Consider the following 22,079-nt stretch of genomic DNA (forward strand, 5'->3'; position numbering starts at 1 on the left):
ATGCAATAATTAATATTCAAATCGTAAATCTTGATATTAAAGTCAAGATATCCGTATGCAAAGGAAAGCAATGAAAATTTTAAGATTTGAATGACGACAACTATTAATGAGGATCGGTCAATATATTTTTTCGCAACATGATCTCGTTAAAAACTTGAGATGCGCACGCAAACTGTCAGAGAGTGGACCTATCTGTAATAAAACATGGTTGTAAAAAGACGCGTATGTTTTCCGAGTAATGGTGTGTACATACGTCCGTCGCGGTCCGGTGTACGGCGTTACAGGTCGCCGAACGTGCGTGTAATGCAAAACCTGCCGGTATATCGTCTTTCAAATAATTACTTTTCGTCGAAAGGAAATGAAGGAGGATCCCGAGGATAAGAAGGGTATACGACCGTTTCATACGGGGGAAGATTACCGCGTGCGTTAACGAAAGGAAGATCGTGAAGGATGTGGAGGTAGTTGAGATCTTATCGAGGATTGCGCCCTCGGGGAATCCAATCGTAAATGACGAAAACTGAAATTACGAACAGCCACCGATGTGGCACAAAATTCTGCGTGTCGAATAAATTAACCAACTTATGCACGTCTTTAAATTCCTTTCGTTTAAGCAAAAATAAATTAGAATAAATTAAATGCTGTTCGATATCACTAAATATTATTTTTCCATACATCGTTCTCTCTCGTTATATTTTTTTCAAAAGATATTTTTTTTCTACATCTATCTCTTTTAATAATATTTTTCTCTCTAATAATATTTGTTCTTTTTTTATTGTATTTCCGACATGTATGTGTGTTTTATATTCTCTAAAAAATATTAATATAAAATGTCTGTGTTTACTACTATGCAAATACATGATAAATATGGTCGAATAATTAAACGCATGACGGTGTTGAAAATTTAGATACCAGTACAACGTACAACGTGCGTCGCGATAAAATAGCGATGTAATAATAAGAGGGGAATATTGCCATTTATCAAGTTAACTCGTTAGTATAGCAGCTGGTATTAAAAATGTTCGAAAAACCGTTCGCGTATGCGGGCCTGTACGTGTCGACGAGAAAGTTTTGCGACGAGCGAAAATTCCCGAAGCGCAAACCACCGCCAAAACGGCAGCGAAAGGAAGAAGAGCATTTTTTCACTGTCGTTCGCCAGGATTTTTGTAGCGCTACCGAAACAAAAAGCTAGCCACATAGTTCCGAAACAATTTCGTCGTGGAATTCCACGACATCCGCGGCTAAAGGGCAGTAAATTTCGCGCGTATTTCGTATCTGTGGTACAATTTGCGTTGAAATTGTTGTCGAAGAAGAATAGGATTTCACGAAATTATGCTATAAAATATCAAGATGTACATATATAATTATCCAAGTACCTTTTGATTTTACGCGCAACGTTAATTACCTTTCTCTAATGTAACAAAATAAAGCAACAAGTTGTCAAGATTAAATATTTCAAAAATAAAAACAAAAAAATTTTTTTATTTTATATATTATTTATTATTATTATATATATATATATATATATATATATATATATATATATATATATGTATATACATATATATCTGACAATGGCTAAAACTTTTTTTCTTTATCACGTTTTACTTTTTTCTTTAAATTTTTTTTTAACGTTACAACTTGAAAAGGAATTTCTGCATAATTTTTTGACAGTTTTAGCATTTATAAATATTAATAAAATCTTAGATATATACATATGTCTTATAAACTACGCAAGTATATAATTTACAAATTAATCAAATATGCAACGAGAGATGGGACTGCTGGTTGTATTCTAATATGTCTCGTTGTTCCCCTGTAGAAACAAAGAGAGAACGTTGAGCGTTCGTGGGGCGTTATACCAAGACAGTGAAATATTTCAAACCCGGCGAATTTGTTGAACGCGTAATCCTATTTCCTTCAGGACGGTACGCGAGTATCAAAGTCTTGATTTGCTCGTGTCACCGTGCGTCTTCCTTCGAATCGTAGCAATCTGCGCGAAACATTTGCATGGGAACGCCCGGTTTTAATCCGCACAGCGACGAGCTGCCGGCGCGGTGCTGCTGAATTATGCCAGCGACGTAATTTGCATAACCCTTGCAAGCTGGCCTCGATAAATGACGATTCGCGGAAAATTGGTCCCCGGACGCACCCCGCGCATCGAATTAAATCCGGCGCTTAATTAACAGAAGTTTACTGCGCGCGCGGACGAGAGTCACCGCAATCTCGTCCGCTACTACCGTGCTTAAAAGAACGTCGCTGTCATGCAAATCGCGAGAACTTTCTGTTCGGTATTATATACACGTATATTTACATGTCTTACAATCTAATTAAATATACAGATTATTGGGTTCTCTTGGATTCTACTCTTTTTGGTGAAAAAAATTCACACACAAAATAATATACATACATGTAACTATTAAATATTACGAATAACATTATTGTAGTTTTTTGTCTTTTTTTTAAAGATTGGTGTTTACTTAAATTAAAACATTAAGTGACGATTAAATCATCACCTTCTCGCATTTCCTTAAATTGAATCAAAGCAAACTTTGAACGTTAGTTACATCGAGAACTGTATCGAGTAATTACGTTCTTAAACTATCGTCGGATAACAGTCGAGAGAACATCGAAGTTTCTAAGTAGCGTTTAACTCAAGGAAACTGTTAGTTAATCTCTGAACTTTGCTGTTTGAATCGAGAAAGAAGAAAAACTCATATTAACCGTGTCCTCCTTTAGAACCGTGCATAATCACAGCTTATATCGGAGTGAATGGCTTCGATCGGTTTATCTTTAAAGCATTGAAATCATTATACTGCAATGATTAGCATTTTTTCTTTCCTCGTGTTCTCCGTTCGCACAATTGGCAATTACACCAATCGCGCAATTAAAAATAAAAAAAAATGTTTATTACTAGATAATTCAATGACTTTAATGCACAGCGGCAACTGTGAATGTAAGCATGGTCGACATGATCTATAACTCCAAGCTGAATCAAAAGACGATTATCCGACTTGTATCTGGTCGTCATATATGTAGCGGAATCTTATTCTTCTCTTCTTTTCTCTTCAGGCGGCACTCTTTCTTTGAGTCTGATGCTGATGATGGTGTAATTTATCGTATTAACAATTTATCATATTAACAAATCACTCTCATATCTCTTATGCATAGCTCGACTTAAAGTATCTCGCCTGCGAGATCGTAAGCGTTTCTTTTTCAGCTTTTTCCGTGCAATTTCGCTTGATTTTTCAAGCTTTTTCTTGCTTCTTCTATTCTGGTCGACAGTTAAATATAGGATCTAAATATAAGATAGCCTAATAATTTTCTTTCAGATAGAGCGAAAGCGCAATTGTTCGAATCTTCGATCGCCGATTATGGATGTGCCAAGTTAATAATGCAATTCGTTTCGCTTTCATTTCCATGGACTTCTACCTCGCGGAATGGCATTAATTATCAAACATAAATTGTGTCAGTACGCGTCGCATTTTAACAGGTGGATTCATGCATAAACATGTTCTCTCGATCTACAATCCCCAATTGGTCATGTAATATTAAAAATGTAATATCGCTACATATTGTACTGTTCGTCGTGGGCTTTTTCGCTGTTAATGACGCAATCATGCAGCCCGTCCCCTTTACTGGACGATGTTTCGAATTAACAAATTGCCAGCGCGCCTCTCGTCGTTCCACAAATGCAATTTCGTACCGGTTTTAACTTTAAAGTTCCGTGCATGTGCATACTAATTTGAACCCACTCGTTTTTTTATTCATTGTTTTATTTCGTCCTCTTTCGAGCCAATTTTGAGAGTAAAAAGCGCAACGAGAATTCAAATCGTATTTGTTAATTATTGTATATCTTCAACTCTCTCTTTTGCTTTCTCTTTCTTTTTTTTCCCTCCCTCTCTTCATCTGTATTGCAACACGATAACATTTAATAGCGATGAGTGATGATAATTTAATAATACTGTAATTAATAAGTAATTATGAATAATTTAGAATTTATACGTTGTGAGTAACCTTAATTTAATTCTGTCATGTAATTATATTTTATTAAATACAATATTTAAAGTGATAAAGTGAGAGAGAAATTTTATTGGAAAATTTCAGCAATCTCTAGTTTGTACGTCATATTTGATAAATAATACTTTTTGCACAGATTCTTGTCGCGATTCTATTTCGAGCTTTCTCGTAGAAACCTGTCAGAGGGACGAGGAATTGAAAAAAGTTTCATGATCTGATACTGATAGATGAAGGGAGAGAGCAAACATCGAAAGAAACGCACCGGCGGGTTCTGTGCTCCAGTGTCGCATTCCCTGGACGCTGACAGTGAAGAACCGACTGTCGTACCGCGGAGATTAGTTCCGGTTTCTGAAGAATCGACCGTCATCCTCTACACGACCACCAAGTGTCAGACGGTGAGGATGTACACGACGGACGACACTTGGCGAGAAAAAGTCCGATCAAAATCGTGTATCGAAATAGAACAAATCGTCCATGCTGTAACGGGGACGTCGCGATATTTATCAAAAGCTAAATCGTTTTAAACCTTGTCATTAGACAAGGGACTTCAGAGGCGTAAAAAGGAAAGATGAATGATGAATTCTACATAGTTGACAATTGCGATAAACGCACAATGGTCTTTGAATTTTGTTTACTAGGCACTTCGTGACGTTATACATAAATTGAAATTCACATATTAAATTCAAGTGGGTAATTGATATGTGCCGACCATACGCGCATTAAATTTAATGAATGGCCACGTGTATCTATCTCTACACTAGCGCATACTCCATTTACAACGCTGCAAACCGCAATGACGCCGGATAATTCATCGTGGTTTCTAGTAATTCGTCGATACATATATCGTTCGTCGATTACTGGCGGAATGTTCGTATTACGTATTAATAGTGACTCGATAACTTTTGATGTGCTTGAAATAGTATCAAGTTGAAGATATCCAAGCGTTCTTCTAGCCAAAACGTTCTTTTATCGCTTCTATTTGTTCAAAAACTGTGAGCTATAGTCGAGAATTTCAAACATACTCTTTATCACGGTACTCGTAGCACAAAACGCTCTACGCGCAAACTTAAATGACGTCGCACATGGCGGGAGACAGAGGAGAAGGTCCTTGGAGAGCCGCGCTATAAATATGGCAATAAATCGCTACTATAAATCGTTGGCTTTGTTACCACCGGTATCGATATCCTTGTCGGTCCCGCTATCGTATCCAAGTTGAATCTCGGCCGACGACGAGGTTGACACGAGAAGAAGGCGGGGACAGGAAGAAAGAAATTGAGAAAGAGCAAACACCCCCGTGTGGGACGAGGCACGAACGCACGGACGCGTTTCCATAAGAGGACGAGGAGGAGAGGATGCTTTCGATAACGCTCTTGTTACCACACTTGTATCAGAGTCCTCGAGAACCAGACTAGTCGCTCGATCTTTTGCGTAGATAGTGACTCGCTCCAGATGTCTCGATTCTTCGCCGCTGGAGAGTTCATCCGAATCACCATCGAAGCACCATCTTGTCGTAAAATCCAGTCGCAAGATGAATTGGAGAGGTGTCGTCGTCGGTAAGGGAAAATGTCAAGGTTGCAACGGGGGTCTTTTCACATTTCGCATGACAGTTGGAAAGACGAATGTAAGCGCCAATTTAACTTTTCAAGAACCTCTTTAAGATTGAAAGAGAGTTTGTCAAACGCGAGGAAAAAATATATTTTTTTAAGAAAATAGAACACTTTAGAGTGTATCAAGAAAAAAGTTACTGTATAAAGATGTAAAATAGTAAATATTAATTATCTAGAGTTATTAATAAAATGAGATTCGTAAAGTAATTTAAGTAGTTTAAGCAATTTCTTTAATTTCTTTAAAACTCTTTTGTGTTTATTTTTCATAAAACTTAATAGATTGCCTAATGAATTGAGAGTCAACGATTTCTTTCTATCTGTCTTCGAGCAATATTTCGAGTTTTGTTTGTTGCATTCTCGTGTTTCTTACTGCCTTTGTTCAGTGAAACTCACGATGTTTTAGATATTGTCAACTCGTAGTTTTAATTTCGAACACTCAAAGTGCATCATCTCTTCTTCTTTTATAACGTCTTTATTTTAGTTGTATCTGAAATTAATCGATCGCTTAATGGATTGAAAGCCAACAATTTCTTCCTGTCTGTCTTCGAGCAATATTTCGAGTTTTTTTTTGCTGCATTCTCGTCTTTTACTGACTTTTGTTCAATGAAACTCACGATTTTTCAGATATTGTCAACTCGTGTTTTAATTTCGACAACACTCAAAGTGCATCATCTTTTCTTTTAGAACATTTTTATTTTAGTTACTTCTCGTGCTTTCTTTTTTTTCCGACCGAATTTTCGATAAATACCACCTTATTCTGGACTTTATCCGTCGTGAAAATTTCATTTCCTCTCATTGTTTCCGCATCAGACCCTCCTTTAGGAAACTTCATCACGAGAGGGATCTTCGCGTAGTTTAACGCATCTAACTTTGTATTAACCACGTATTAGACTTTCGGAAAAAAGCATAATGGGAATCTCAGAGAAACATTACATGAATTTTCTGATTATTATCATGTATAAAAATGCGATATACCTTGCCGAAAATCTCGCTAGTCCATACATAGAAAAAAAGAATATTCTCTTATTTCGACAATATCTTTATTTTCAAAATGTAAATCTTGAAATGAGATTATATTGCGTTAAACAAAGAAAAATATATTCTTGTTATTTAAGAATAATTTTCTTGATGGGGAGGAAAAAATGTAGGATTGAAAATAACACATGTTCAAATGGAAGATTATAATTTTCTTAGAGTTAAAATAATTATTTTATTCTTGAAATGACAATTGTAATATTGAAATAAGATTATATTATTGTTGAAATTTAAGATTTTTAAATTTTTCCAAGAAGATTATAAATTGTTGCGTATATATGAAACAATGAACGCGTTCATATGAGTATATAAGTTTTGATTTGACACTTACCCTTTTTTTCTGCCTATCTCCTTTCTTCTCCTTCGTGCACCATAATTGAAACACGCAAACAAACGGGAGAAAAGCCCTACCCGTCGATCCTATCGTATCTCTCCGTGACCACGTGCACTTCTTCAATGAGAGACTTCGCTCCGCAGGACTCCGGAGCGCATTATCGCTTAGCACGCCCAATGCGCTCCAGGCATTCCGAGGTAGCCCGGCGCTATCGTATTCTTTCGTCTCTCTGAGATTTGCACGCGCGTTGCATGCATGCGTGCGTGCGTGCGTGCGTGCGTGCGTGCGTGCGTGCGTGCGTGCGTGCGTGCGTGCGTGCGTGCGTGCGTGCGTGCGTGCGTGCGTGCGTGCGTGCGTGCGTGCGTGTGTTCGCTCAGCCGTAGGCGCGAGACTTCCCGCAGATTACGCGCGTCTCGTCGCGTTGCGTCGCGTCGTCTGTGCTCTCTTCCTCGTGCAGAGGAAAATCAAAGAGGCGAATTGAAAAAGTCGGAGCGAGTATAGAGCCGCGACGCACGCTTTATTTACGACGTTATTTCCGAGGAATCCGCCAGTACTCGTCGCGCGGTGGCAATTTGGTCGCACGGCCGTGTTACCCGCTAGCCAGGCCGATGTAAATGCAAATACAAATGCATTTAAACCAGCCGCACTGCCCCCCCTCTCTCTCTCTCTCTCTCTCTCTCTCTCTCTCTCTCCGCGTCCCTCGATCTCTCTTTCACTCGCGGGTTCGCGATTGCAACTTCCTCTTCTTCCTCCAGCATCCTCCTCGTGCTCCGACAGTCCGAGGCTCTACGGCCGTAACCGTTAATCCGTGTTGCAACTAACCGTGCACGAATGTGTGAGCGGTGACTGCACACGTACACGTGGCTCAACAGCCCTCTCGGTAGATCTAATACTCTCTTCGGTGTCTGCAAATCCTGATTCAGATACTCTATGAAATGTTATTTCTTTTTTTCATTTTTTTATTCTCGTGTACGCGCGGTTAGTTTTCCTTTAACAGTGCACGTCTCAAAGATTCATAAACCGAGAGACGGAATTGCTCGAAAGCATAGCAATGCTAATAGCTAATAGCTAATAAACGGTCTTGACGGCGAGAGCGGATGTGGCTCGCTGCGGTCTCGGCATTAAAAAACTTGTCAGAATACGCAATTTCCGTGATGACAGCCTTTCAGCATATTATTGCAAACTCGAGAAGACTATATTACAATTTTCTTCCTTCTTTCAAAATAGTAGCATTAAGCTCACATCAAACGTTGTAAAATTACTTAAATACTATTAATGCTTTCAATGTTGGAGCGATCAAATTACATGATCTTCGCTTAATGACAGATTGTTTTCAATATAAAATAACCACGCACCGAGTGTCGAGATTTAATCATCATAATAAAAAAAAGCAACACACTTTGATATTTTCGAATAATCGAGTTTACGTATCTTTTTTCACAGCAACGTATTTCATCATTAATTAATTGCAAGTATTTTAATGCGACGTGCGCGCACGATGTTGCCACGAGTTGCGGACGGTCCATATGTCACCGATCTGTAGTTTATTCTATTTTTAGATTTCAGATGCACTTGTCAGACATTCGTTGCGCGTCGCGTTGCGCTCGATGTCGCGTGAAATTCGCGTGACTTTAATTCATTCTATTTTGCAACGGATTTATTAACACATTCTTCCTCTGTCCAATTTGTCTGCCTATCCGCGAAATAATATATTGCGGGTGATTTTATCTTATTATATTTTCAAAATGTATACTATCTCTTTATATATCACATCTTCTAGTTGATGTGCAAAAGATTAATTCAATCAATAAAAATATTAAAAGACATGTAAATCGATAAAATATTAAATTATTTTGAAATGATTGCATTAGATGTATAAATATACAAAGACTTTAATCTATAAATTATCCGCGGCGACGTTAAATAAATTAATTTAAAAAATTTGAAAGAGATTTTGCAGAAAAACGTATTTTCTTCTATCGTGCAAAGGTGTTTCTCTCTTCTCACGAGGGGGAACTCACCCCATCGTATATACGAATCATAGCGGACGTGTCTGGCGACGACAGGATAAAGAGGCGCTCCTACACGCACTTACGTCACGTCCTTCCCCTTTGTACTCCCGCGCCATCCGGTGCAAAACCATTCGCCGTCTTATCAGTACAGAGTGCGCGCGTCCAGATAAGGCACGTTGGACGTGGTGCGCGCCCAACAGCATAAATTGTTTCGAGGACACTCTCCGATCTCGCGAGCGATTCGCGAACAGTGAGAAACGACGAATGGGTTTATATGCAATCGTTTATATGTGTCACATATATGTATATATACATATACATATATGGGAAGCGACTGTTCCACGTTTGTTCACTGTACGATCGAAGGAATGAATGTCTCCCCTTCCCTGTTCATCTCTCGTCTCTTGTCTCGGAAGAGCGGGAAGTTTGTTGAAACCACAAGAAAGTACTTCTGCGACGCTTTTCTCTCGTAACAATCTACCGTAATCTTCGAATGTCTCGGACATGCTCTTGTGACACGCCATCGAAAGAAATAACGCGTCTTCCGTATATCTGTTAAAGATTGTACAAACGACTGTTCTAACTTTTCTAACTCTAATTAAAAAGAAATAGTTTTATTATTCTCTATCTCACAATTAGCGTATGTTTCATTTAAATATCATTTATATATTGAAAGCTTTTTCGTAAATCTCACATTTTTCGTTCGAGAAATTACAGTACCTCGATTTCGCCAAGAAAACACTCCGGAAATCCGCTTTTATTGGAGATTGTGCAGCGATTTAAACGGGAGAATGCGGCCGAAGCTTTTTCGTTTGCTGGAATTGGTAGATAGCAAGATGAAGACGAAGGATGAGTATTAGCCAGGGCAAGAAAGCGGCTCCAGCCTCCAGCGCGTTACTTTCGTTGGTAAACTGTGGTCAGCATTTCTCGAAGATCTTACCGCGATTTACAGGAGCGAACGTTATTAAGGAGTTTTCGTTCGCGGCGATCCAAAGGACCGAAGGAAGAGAAATTTTCCGTGGTGGTTAGGTTGCTCGGTGGATTGACCGCCACCGAGAATTTTATTTCTCCTCCGAAACAGGTACGAGTCGAGAGGAATAAAATAGTGGGGGCGGAATAAGAGAGAGAGAGAGAGAGAGAGAGAGAGAGAGAGAGAGAGGGAAACATTGTCGAGGAGAGGATGGGGACGGTGGTTCGTTAGCCGATGTAATTTCAAACTTGCTGACGGTTCCGTGTATGAATGGATTCGGGGGAGAAGGTGATCGGACCTGGGGAGGCCCGCGAAACCCCCAGTCTATTGGGCCGATGCATCTTGCTCTAAAGCCCAGGGGTGGATTAGATCTTCAATTGACCCTCTTCAAGTTTATTTTATAAACTACCAGCCGTTTGACCAGCCGTTCAAGAAAACCAACTCTCAAGTGGCGCGCATATACAAAGCTTTCTTCCAATACTTTACGTTTTACTTTGACTTTGCCTTCGCGTAGGAAGTAATGGAGCGGCTTTTAGGCAAAGTGAATAAGGAAGTCAGCAGACTGATGAAGATGACTTTTACATCAGGACGGTACAGTTTACAAATATTACCTTTTTTTAACGGCAACATATTTCTCTGCGTTTTTGTAATATTTAAAAAATGTATATCGTATAATATCGAGAAATGTTATCGAGTGATGATGAAATAGTTACTATCAGAATCGATAATTCTACATTTGTACGAGCGAAACTTTTGTTGCGAAAATTGGCATTAACCTGATTGCAATTCTAACTAAAATTAAGGGGGATTCTTGCTAAATTTTCCGCGTATATAAATCACACGATAGCTTGCATTGTGTAATCCCGTGAGCTTTAAAGGTAATTGTCTTGCATTTGCACTTGTAAGCATAACGCGGTGAATATTCTCCATCTTTCTTATATAAAATATCGCCTAAAAATAATTTACAATTTAATTTAATACAAAAATAAAATAAGAGCAATATTCTTCTACTAATAATTTTATGTTGATATTTTAGATATTACAACAGATATTAATATGCTATTTTATAAAATTAATGCCATGTTGTCGCTTTCTGCTTTGTATCAAAAAGAAAATTGTCTTTACAATTTATTTTCTAGTTCTTACTCGAAGTAATTATATGCTACTACAGTATCGCCGTTAATTTTTATGATATCTCTGTAGATAGCCCGCGACATTGTTTCTCAAGCCTGAAAAATACTTTGGAAAAGAAAAACTGTATAAGCAAGAATGGCTGAGCAAGTTGGCGTGCTGGGAAGTGTTAAAAACTGTCGTTATTCATAATTAGCGCCGAATCACCGAGGCTTTTACACGGATGAAGGCCTTTTAAAACGATGGGGGATTCGTGACAGTTGGCTATTAAAATAGTTGAGCACGCAGGCACGATATTATAGCGAATTCCTAGCCTTCGTTGAATGTCCAACGCGTTGCTTGAAACAATGAAAAAAAGTCTCGCCGCAATCATGAAGTTAGTTACATGAGCAAAATTGTTTCCACTTATGGCATGGCTAGTGGTATGCATATTGTCGTCGTCCAGTAAATTCGATTGATAATTATTTCTCGAAATTGTGTGTTTTGTACATGAAAATGATCCATCAAGAAAGATTACGAGTAGCAAGACCACTCTGATATCGCATTTTTTCATCTTACATCACTTACATAAAAATTAACAAATATGTCTAGAGTTAGCATTAACAATATAAGAATTAAATAATAAAACAATTCATAAATATTGAGTATCAAAATCTTTTACAATATTGGTTCTTCTAAAAAAAAAGATTCTTTCAAAGCAATTTTTTTTAATTGTAACCACGCATAATCTGAGATAATTGCAGACAGCATAAGAATGAATCCAAATGAAGTGCCTTGGATGTTGGCCATATAGCCTGTATACAAGTTTTCCATAGTCTTTATAATCACAAAACCGACCACTTGGCGAGCTAGTCCTTCCTTGATGAATAAACTTTTTCTCGTAGGGTTTGCCTCCTGCGAATAAACGAGGCACGCCCAGTCATTTGTGCAAACGTATAAAAGGATCGCGAGAAAGGCAATGAATCGCTTTATTTGACTAAAAAAAGCGAAAGGAAGCAAAAAGTGGGAGGAATTGCTGCATTGGTAAATAAGATCTTAGGGGATGGAAATCGCGACACAATGATAAGCATATACAAAATAAATCTTTCCAAAAGCAGCATTTGAACGATTGATTCTAATTAATGAAATCTATATACATATAGCTAAATGTATATAGAATATAGTCTCTAGAAATTTAATTTTTTCGACAGATTAAGAGACAAAAATGAAGAGATGTTATACATTTAAAAACTTTAATATATTGTATATATATATATATATATATATATATATATATATATATATATATATATATATATATATATAATGGAATATGAAGAATAGAAAGGATTTAATACGCAAGGATACTTGTGTATTTACCATAACAATTCGAACCCTTATCAATAACTTTTGTTCGAGATTTTGACGGGGGTTGTCCGAAACAAAGACGGCAATTTCTAAAGGCGCTTCGTTACGTCCGCGGTAGTTGACGTCACCACCGACGTTGGCGAAAGGCCGCAACAAAGGAGCCGAGATCCACAAAGAGGAATATTATTTCTGCCGGGCGTAATCCTACAGGCGAGTACGAATATTTATTACGCGGGCCATGTTAAAGCGGCCAGCTGAATGTGAAAACAATGGCGGATTTTCCTCAATCTGACGACTAGCCACACACGAATAACATGGTCTATTCTGATTTATAGAGGACCTCTTTTTCTCGCTTTATATTACAGCAGAATTAAACTTTCTGTCAGTATTATAATACTAAATTAACAACGTTAAAAGCACTCTTATTTCGTGATGACACGTGATTAATATGTATGACATGGTAATCAGAAAATATTGATATCATAAAATCAGTTTTAATTTCTTGAGTCACACAATTTATTATACTATTATTGTTTATTGTTTTTACCAATTTATATTGTCTAAAAATATTAAAAATATATTAATATATTCTCTTGACGCTGGAATTAAATTACAATTTTGCCTGAATCAAGAAGCATAATATCTTCCTACCAAAGTCTAGATTATCGCGAGGAAAACAAAACGAGGACATTTTTTTTTTATCCCTTTGTCACACAAAAGGAGTTCCCGATTTTCATAGTAAGCCCATCTCTTTGCCTAACCGGCATAACCGTCATTTTGCGCAGAGAGCAAAGCCGCCGTGCGCGCGCTCTTTCCGCTCTTTTACCCTTGTTTTAAAATATTTGGGTTTTATGAACGCGCTCGCAGGGTGCATAAATTATACGGTATTCCGTGTAACGTAGGGAGAAGGAGAAAGAGAGATGCGAAGAAGCGAAGCGTCCGGAATATAATGTCCCGTCGGCTTTTTCCCCCGGCACAAAACACCGTCGGTAAAGCACACAAATTGCGCGACGAGAGAAAGAGGAGAAGAAGCAGGAGAAGCCGACCGCTCGGATGTCACATCGAATATTCGTGGAATAAATTGTCACGTTCCATGCTCACATATATAGACATATATATATATATATATACACATACATACCAATATGTTTAACTGTATAAGTAACGGCGTTTTCTGACATTTCTGCGGTATTCGCGCCAAACGCATGAAAATTAACGTGACGCAAGATTGATTATATTTGTTGCAAATAAAAAATGTTTTTCGACGTAATTGCATTAGTATGGAGAATCTTTTTTATGTTACCATTATGAGATCAATTTATTGCGTATATATATTTACGTTGATACAAATATGCCATTTATGATATTCGATTATATCGAAGGACTAGTTAAAAGAAGATATATAGATAGTGGTACGTAATACGTTTCTCGGGTGCAAAGGATATTGAACGGAATTCTCTGTTCGCTATAAGAGAAAGGGTCATAGGTGAAATGTGGGTAAGACGCATTTATCTTCGTTTGAGACGAATCGAGTGCGAATAGCCGAACACCGATAACCCTCGTACACCTGGGATACGGATCGACTTATTTCCGACAAATCGGCACGAATGGCGCCAGGGTTTCGATTGATCGAACGAAACATTCTCCCGTCCCGGAGACCCTCCCGAGGGATCGGAACGTCCCCTCCGGTCCCGCCACGTTTCTATCCACGACAACGAAAGTCGAAACTTTCCTCGATTCCGACCATGAAATCCCTAAGCGTAAAGGTACAATGATTTGCACTGTAAACGTAAAGAGAATATGCGTCCTCGAGCTATTTTCAACATACATCTATTGTGTTCCCGCGAAAGTAATATACCATGGAAAACACAATAAAAAGCTGATCGCATTTTTTATTCGTCAACTTTTACATAATAGCAGCGCATAAACAATTCTGCGTGCTTCTCTGCGTTTATTAAAAGTACTACAACTTTTTCCATATAGAATATCTATGAATCTCGTTTGAAAAAATTGCGTTATACATTTCTTGATTATTTCATTTAGCCGCGATATAAAAAACATAATTGGAAAGCCGCGTCGTTACGCCATCATTTACCGCACTTGTCAAGCCTCAATCTGTCTCGGATAACGTCTCTCGCTAAATTGCACCGCCTTTTTTCCTTCATCAACCACCGTTTAAGTATTCTTTGAAGGCCAGGCGCAGAATTCTACTCGTTTTATTCGCGGCTCGCTCGCCCTCTCGTTCGTTCGCTCATGTGCCAGCTCACGCTGCACAAACGCGCGGCTATGCCTCCGAGATATTTTAATTGTCGCCTCAAAGCACAGCCGGGCCCTAATGTAAAAATTCTTCGTCACTTGGGTGAAATATGAGAGGAGTTGACGAGTCGCTAATAACCTCCCCGCGGAGCTACTGACGGCGAATTTAAAGTTCCCCGACGGGAACTCTCCAAAGTGTGATTCTACACTCATATCTTAATCTAATGCATTAACACTTTTATAATAAACATGAAAATCTTTTTTTTCTGAATATAAAAATATAAAATTAAAGTTGAATTACACTCTCCATTTATTCTTTATCAATATAATTTTTATTATTATTATTCTAATTGTAAATATAAAAATAATTAACAACATTATCCTTCTGCTTTATTTCGTAGAATTTTTTCTCTCCCACTCGGTTATAATTTATTCATTTTAGTTGATTGTATAAGGATAATGATTAAGCGAAATATTTTCATTATTCATAAAAGCGTTAAATATTTATTTTGAAAATAATGGCGATAGTTGGAAAAAAAATAGACTGGAATAGCGAGGTGCATCGAATCGTTACAAAGGATTTCATTCCATCGATAGTCGCGTTTCGATTTCCGAGGCTCAGGTGCCTGAATGTTGAATTTAGTCCCCGGGGCTCGGCTGTGCACAGGAGCCCGTGCAGAGGAAGTTCATAGGATCGCACGCCGAGTAAATCGGGGTGCAAGGGGATCGACACTGTAAACGCGAGCCGGTAAAGAGAGCCGTTGGAGCTCGTTAACACGCCCTTTCGACGGACCTTAAATCACTCGTGTTCTCGAAGAATTGGAAAAGAAACTTTATAACATTCTGAGATTAAATTGGATTCCCCGTCCCTTTCCGTCCACGTACGGAAAGAGCATGCAAAGAAGGAAAGCGAGCTAAGAAACTCCGTGCCGGCTTAATTTTCCAGAGACTTATTCGGAAGTCCGTCAGTTAGCCACGGAAGTTAAATCGCCGCGGGTATATCGATTAGCAATAGGAGAAACCTTTACTTTGCGAGGTAATGAATTGATTCACATCGATTAGTTTGCGAGGGATCGTTATACTTGCCAAATGAACTCCCGACGAGGCGAACACTTTCGAACGTATATTTCTGCTTCTCGACAGTGCGTATCAGAGTGCGTAGAGGAGTTACGCCTAGTCATAACGAAGGAAAAATGGTGTTTTTAATGAATTTTTTTTTGCAATTTATTTTTTATCTTATAATACAATATTTGGACCTAATTTTAGTGTATTTACATTTTAAAAAGTTTCAAAATATTTTAAATTATGGCCGCTCTCCCGATGGGTCTTTTTTTTTGGTGCTTTGCGTTGACCAATGTAGTTTGGAATTGGCTCATCTAAAGTGAAATTTTTCTGCGGTTATTAATTGAAAAATATACATTCTATAGACTGGACAAAGGGTTTTATGAAAAATTATTTTTTTCCAAAATGGCGGCTGTCTGAAGAAAAAGTTCGATTTTCATCTTAAAAAAAAAAAAGATTATTTTTTAATAAAAAAGGAAAAAAACAATATAAAAAAAATCCTTCGTTCAGTCTCTGCATAAGTATATAAGAAATAAGTTCTCACAAAATTTGAAGATAAGCGATTCAATAGTTTTTGCATAATCGTGGTCATTGATTTGAAGAATGCACTTTTGAGAAAAACGCGTTTAAAGTTTTGCGTTATAATTACAGTAAGATACTTATTATTTTTTTAAACTTACATAGAATCAGCTATTCCAGTACCATAAAGTAATCCCTCTTTAATAGAGGCTATAGCTTCTAAAACAACGACTTGCTCTTGTCTGCGTCGCATTCTTTCTTTCTATCTCTGTTCGATGTACAATATAATGAGTAAAAAAAAATAGAATAATGCTTTCAGCGCGTGATCGTCCAAAAGGAACGCAGCCTTTGTCAATTTTCCCCAGATCAACATAAAATTTTAAACACATATTTTCGAAACATTGTACTTTATGAAAATGAAAAAAACAATGCGATTTTTCGAATTTTATGACTAGGTGTAACCCCCCTAAAGTGATTATTCAGTGGTTTGGTGGCGAGACGCCAAACTTTCCGTACTGATAAAATTTTTTCTCCTCCTCTCCCTCGCTCGCTTTCGGCGGCGGTGAAAAATAATTTGCCACGCGGAACGCAACTTTTCGCGAGTATTTCGGGCCATTTGTCCGCGGTAGCACCTCGCCTTTCAGAAGGAACTACTTTAATATCGCCCCTGTCGTCCATTTCGTATGCATGCCGCGACGCGCGATCTCGTTTTCTCTTTCTCTCTCGGTCGTCCCGCCGCAATTCCTTCGTCCAATTCAGAGAAAAAGCACACATGAGCGCTCGTTGGAAATGGTACTCGTTCGTAACCCTCCACGGACAGGATCATTCGGATCATGCTCCGCAGTCTGAGGTGTGCGCGTCTGGCGTGTAAAAGAAGGAATCGCAGATATAACTTTAAAGTGCAACTACAACTATCCATTTCGCGCTACGGATAAAAATCCTCCTTACACACGCACTTACTTGCCACTCGGACAAACCTCATGAGAAACTGAAATTGAAACGGAAGTCTCGTGCAGCACGAGAGAGAAGTCGTACTTTTTTTTAAATCCTTTAACACCTCGACTTAAATCGTAGAATACCGCGGCTAAGTATACCGAGTGCTGTGGAAGATTTTAGTTTTGTAGCAAAGTTCTACAGCTATACGTTAGACTGCGTGTTTACATGACACAAAAATCTTTTGCGTAATTCTCTCTCTGTCAAGCATTGTTTTATTTGTTTTCATTTATCAATTGTATTAAATTTTACACATCTTTCTTGAATTTACTTTTTTCTAAATCTTGTCGTATTGTTTAAGTATGAATTAATATTCTCCTTTTTTCTCTAATATATAATACTTTGATATATTAATTAGTTTTCTCTCTAGTGCTTTGATACATTTATTATCTAATAACGAGTTTTTTTTATCAATTTTTATAGATAAAGAAAATAATGATAAAAAATTGCTTTATGTGGTGTTCAAAAAAGATAATAAATGCTTTACGTGTTCACAAATGATACACGCTTTAAAATAAAATAACCGTTACCTGGACGGGATAATTTTAAGAACATATGTTACATCAAAGTAGCTTTTAATAAAGAGCATCGCAGAGGAAACGTGGCTTAATAATGTAGGGAAGCTTTCGTCCGCTCTCCATTGTCGCTTGAAAGCTGTGCAAATAAAGAGGACGCAGTAAACTCTACAGTTATTGGCACTCTAAGAGCAGGTGTTTGGAATGATTTCTCCTGGGATCTCCCGGCTTCTCGTCCAATGTGATTTTTTTCTTTAACCGAGCGGAGTTTATTGTGCGTATAAGAAGACACGGAAAGATTAGTAGAAGACCGAGAAGTAATATCGAATCGCATGCTGCTTTGTCATAAATTTTAACATTCTCATGTAACTCATTTTTACGCGAGCGTAGCTTGTACTGTTTTTATCTAAGCAATATTTCAGAATATTTTTAGGATTAGAAGCATATAAATTGTTCTGATATCTCTCTCATTAAAAAGTTGTCTTTTATTACATAAATATAATATATTACATCATTCATCTCATACAGACCTAAAGAATAGTAAAAGATGAATTTTTTTAGCTTCATGGTATAATAACTCATTATATATTTGACATACGTTAAATTATTATACGTTTACCTTGAGTATATAAATCTCGGGGCCTGTAAGCTGAAAAAAAAAAAATATCGTGTCTCTTCGAGATCGATCTAAAATCAAGTTCCGAATAAAGACGCGTGGGTTGTTTTCCAACGAGCGGGCATTTTTGCCGGAACACGATTCAGGCCTCTGTCATTTCGGACGATTCGTTTTCTGCTTGCCTTCGTCGTCGGCGGCAGACGCGCAGACTCGTGAGGACGTAGGTGGAAACACGAACTTCCAGAGGGACACTCGCTCTCTGTCCACCGTACGTTCAGGCGAGGCCATGATCATAAATTCACAGCATGCGAGCTCGCGCCAGAACCGTGTCTTCATAAAATCTTAGATCGAAGATTACCGCGCTCTCGACGCGTCGCGTCGCCCGCGCGGACGCGAAAAAAATAATTAGACGGACGAGCTTTTATACACGGCGGATATATTCGCGATATGTATATAAATTATCACGAAAATGTGCGGCTAATTCTTATTTATTAGGGCACTTTACTTTAGCCTTTCCTTCACTACGAGCTATAAAATGATATAAAGTTATTTTAGGAAGAATAGGAAGGAACTTATACTTTCATGAAGAAGCTTTCATTTTTCATAATTATATTGTCTATTATCTATAAAGAAAATATTATTTCTTGAATTTAATATTATACATTATTTAGGAATAATTGAATTTAGTCTACAATATTTTTCTATCTGCAACGCAAAATTTTCTATGTGTGTAAGAAAGAGAGATACATTGAAAAAAAAAATGATAAAAGTACATCTCATAAGTACAAAATTGCACAATAAATAATAGAAGTATATATAACATTTCTATTGTGTAATTTTACATTTATTGTTTATGTAATTTTACATATTGTTTTACGGAGTAGAGAAACTTTCGCCAGCTGACACTTTACACTCACTACTCTCCGTATTTCTTGCTTTTGTGGACGAATTAAAATATTACGAGATTTTATACGAAGGAACAATTAAAGCGTACATGCAAAATGGTCGTTACGCATGCTCGTCGTGACACTGTGTGTTTTAAAAATGTAAATTAATAAAATCTCCAAGTGCGCGCGAGCAGTACATCCTAGCTAACCAGTGAGACACTACCGTGAGAGGGTTTGGTATAATTTATGCTCGCGCTCGTAGGGTTGGTTTGCCCCATAAAGCAAGATAAATACGCGTACCTACGCATACTTTTAAGGCTTCTACACGCGGATCGGGCGCAATCGAATTTTCAGGCATCGTATTACGACTGGCAAGTTTCTCGGCGATGCCGCGGCACGTGCGGATAGAAATGGGTTGAAGTAACGTACATAACTTCAACTACCGCTGTAAAATTCTTTCCTCAGTAGCTTAACTTTCTTGCGCTTGGCAGGCAAATATATTTACGAAATCGCGGAATGATGCAAGAGCTGAACACAACCTAAGGGCCGGTCAATACGTGCGCCACAGCTCCGCATTGCTCCGCGAAAGTACTCGTATATCTCTCCCTTCACGTGCTTTCTCGATAATATGAAAGATATGTTTACTATCCGTCCACTAGTCTTCCTGCTTTCTCCTTTTTATTTGCGCCAATCTAATCGCCCTCTATTAATCATTTCGTACTATTTGTAACATATTTCTATGACGTTTCCTTGAATTTCAGTTCAATTTCATTAATACAATTGTCGTAGTCTTACATAATCAAAATGAATTAATCAAATTCATGTTAATACTTTTTTAATAATGTTCATAATTATTTATATTAAGAAAATAATTATACAACTTATGTATCTCTGCATTCTTTATCTCTATTCTTTTTTACTAGAGTTAAATTGCTACGGGAATTATATCGCAATACATTTCTCGCAAGTATCAGTATATATATTACTGTATGATTCGTGGATATGTAGCATGTTATGATTTTATTTCAATCATGTCCTCCGTTTTATAGGAATTGCTGGCGCACCAGTACTAAACGTTCCTCGAACTCGAAGCAATTCATGCTTGCGTGTTACTCGGCGAAAATGCGCTCGTATATCTTTTCGTTCAAGGTGTCTTCCCAAGAGATACGTTTACTACCCTGTTCTCGTTTTTCTTTTTTCCCTCGTTTTTCTCTTTCTCTTTTTTCATTTCTCTCTCTCTCTCTCTCTCTCTCTCTCTCTCTTTCTTCTCGACCGTGTCGATTGATCATCTCTCGTACTATCCTTTCCCATAACTTTACCAAATGCATCGAACTCAAACCATGCGTGTGCTTCACGGCATTTATCGTACCGACGAAATTGTTTTCATATACAATTTGCGCCATTTATACAGGGTGTTCTGTGTAATTGATGAAAAATCTGCTAATGGCAGATTTTTAAGATTATTTGGAAACGATTTTTTCTCATTAAAAATATCAATGCAGAGTTTACTTTAATAGAATTTTAATTTAAGGCTTAATTACAAAGATACACAATGATAAAAAATTGGAAACTTGCAAAAAATAATGACGTCTCTCAATATTTTCACTGAGGAAACATCGACTCTAAATGATTTCAAAGAATCTGCCATTAGCAGGTTTTTCACTAATTACAGGACACCCTATATATATATATATACATGATTCTGTGCATTATTTAATTGCACATATACATATATATACTGACTAATTGTATGATGAGTGACGCTATAAAAGATACGTAATAATGAAATAAATTATTCAATTTAAGAATTTGATATAATCACAAACATATAAAGATTATTTAATGCATTATTAAATCTTTAAATAATTTTTTTACTGTTAACAGATTAAATGTTTAATGTATTAGTGTGTTACGTGTGTCAGTTATTGCTAAAGTTTTCTAAAGTTTTCTAAAGTGATATAAATTAACTTTTCAATTTAATTTTCACTTTTGCAAAGTTTAATTTTATCTTCATGACAATATATGTGCGAAGAAAATGAATTATTCGATGTGATTACTTCAAGAACGATTACGAAATGGCATGTCAATTCTCGACGGAATATATTCGCATAATCAGTATACCTCTTCTTTGCATGTTTATTTGAGAAAAATGTTAAGCAGTAACTTGTTCGCGACACAGTTTCCTGCGTCAGACGCAACAGATGACACAATCGCGACAAGCATTGTTTCAGAACGGAAAAGTTTCCGACGCGCCTCGCATCATTCATTGTAGGAAACAGGAAAGGAACGAGAGTAACGGGTTGACAAACGACAACAAGACCGATGAAATCTTCCTTAGCATGAGAATGCACTTTGGGGATCAAGCACGGTTACGATCCGTAAGCGTTCGTAATGTCTCCATCCATCACGCTTCTTAGAGTTCGATCGTTCGACTGGTCCTCTCAGTATGCTGATTAATGATCGGCGAGTCGTACAGCTATCAAGGGTGCCCGGCTTCGAATTTCCTTCGTAGATCGACGTAGCCTGTTAATTCGCGAAATCCGACCAGTGTCCATCCGATCGATGTCTGATTTCTTCTTATTCCTTGCTTTTCCTTCTGTTCTTTTTTTTCCTTTTCTTCCTTGAAGAACTGCGGGTGCTCCGTAGCTTCTTTCAATCAATGTCGATTAATCTCGATTTGGGCGCATCTTCTCTCTCTACATCTCTCTTGCGAAATACATTTTTTTCGGCGCTCTTATACTGCAGTCTCTCTCAACTAAAGGGCGGAGAGCGAATAAT

The 22,079-nt window shown here is 37.6% G+C and overlaps 1 pseudogene; it reads right to left on the bottom strand.

The window, feature by feature from the left end:
• Positions 1-5,163: 5,163 nt before the first annotated feature.
• The window catches only part of LOC140668795 (myrosinase 1-like), a 30,936-nt pseudogene continuing 14,020 nt past the window's right edge, over positions 5,164-22,079 (bottom strand).

This window comes from Anoplolepis gracilipes, chromosome 8 (assembly GCF_047496725.1).
Source record: "Anoplolepis gracilipes chromosome 8, ASM4749672v1, whole genome shotgun sequence".
In the NCBI taxonomy this organism is placed as follows: domain Eukaryota; kingdom Metazoa; phylum Arthropoda; class Insecta; order Hymenoptera; family Formicidae; genus Anoplolepis; species Anoplolepis gracilipes.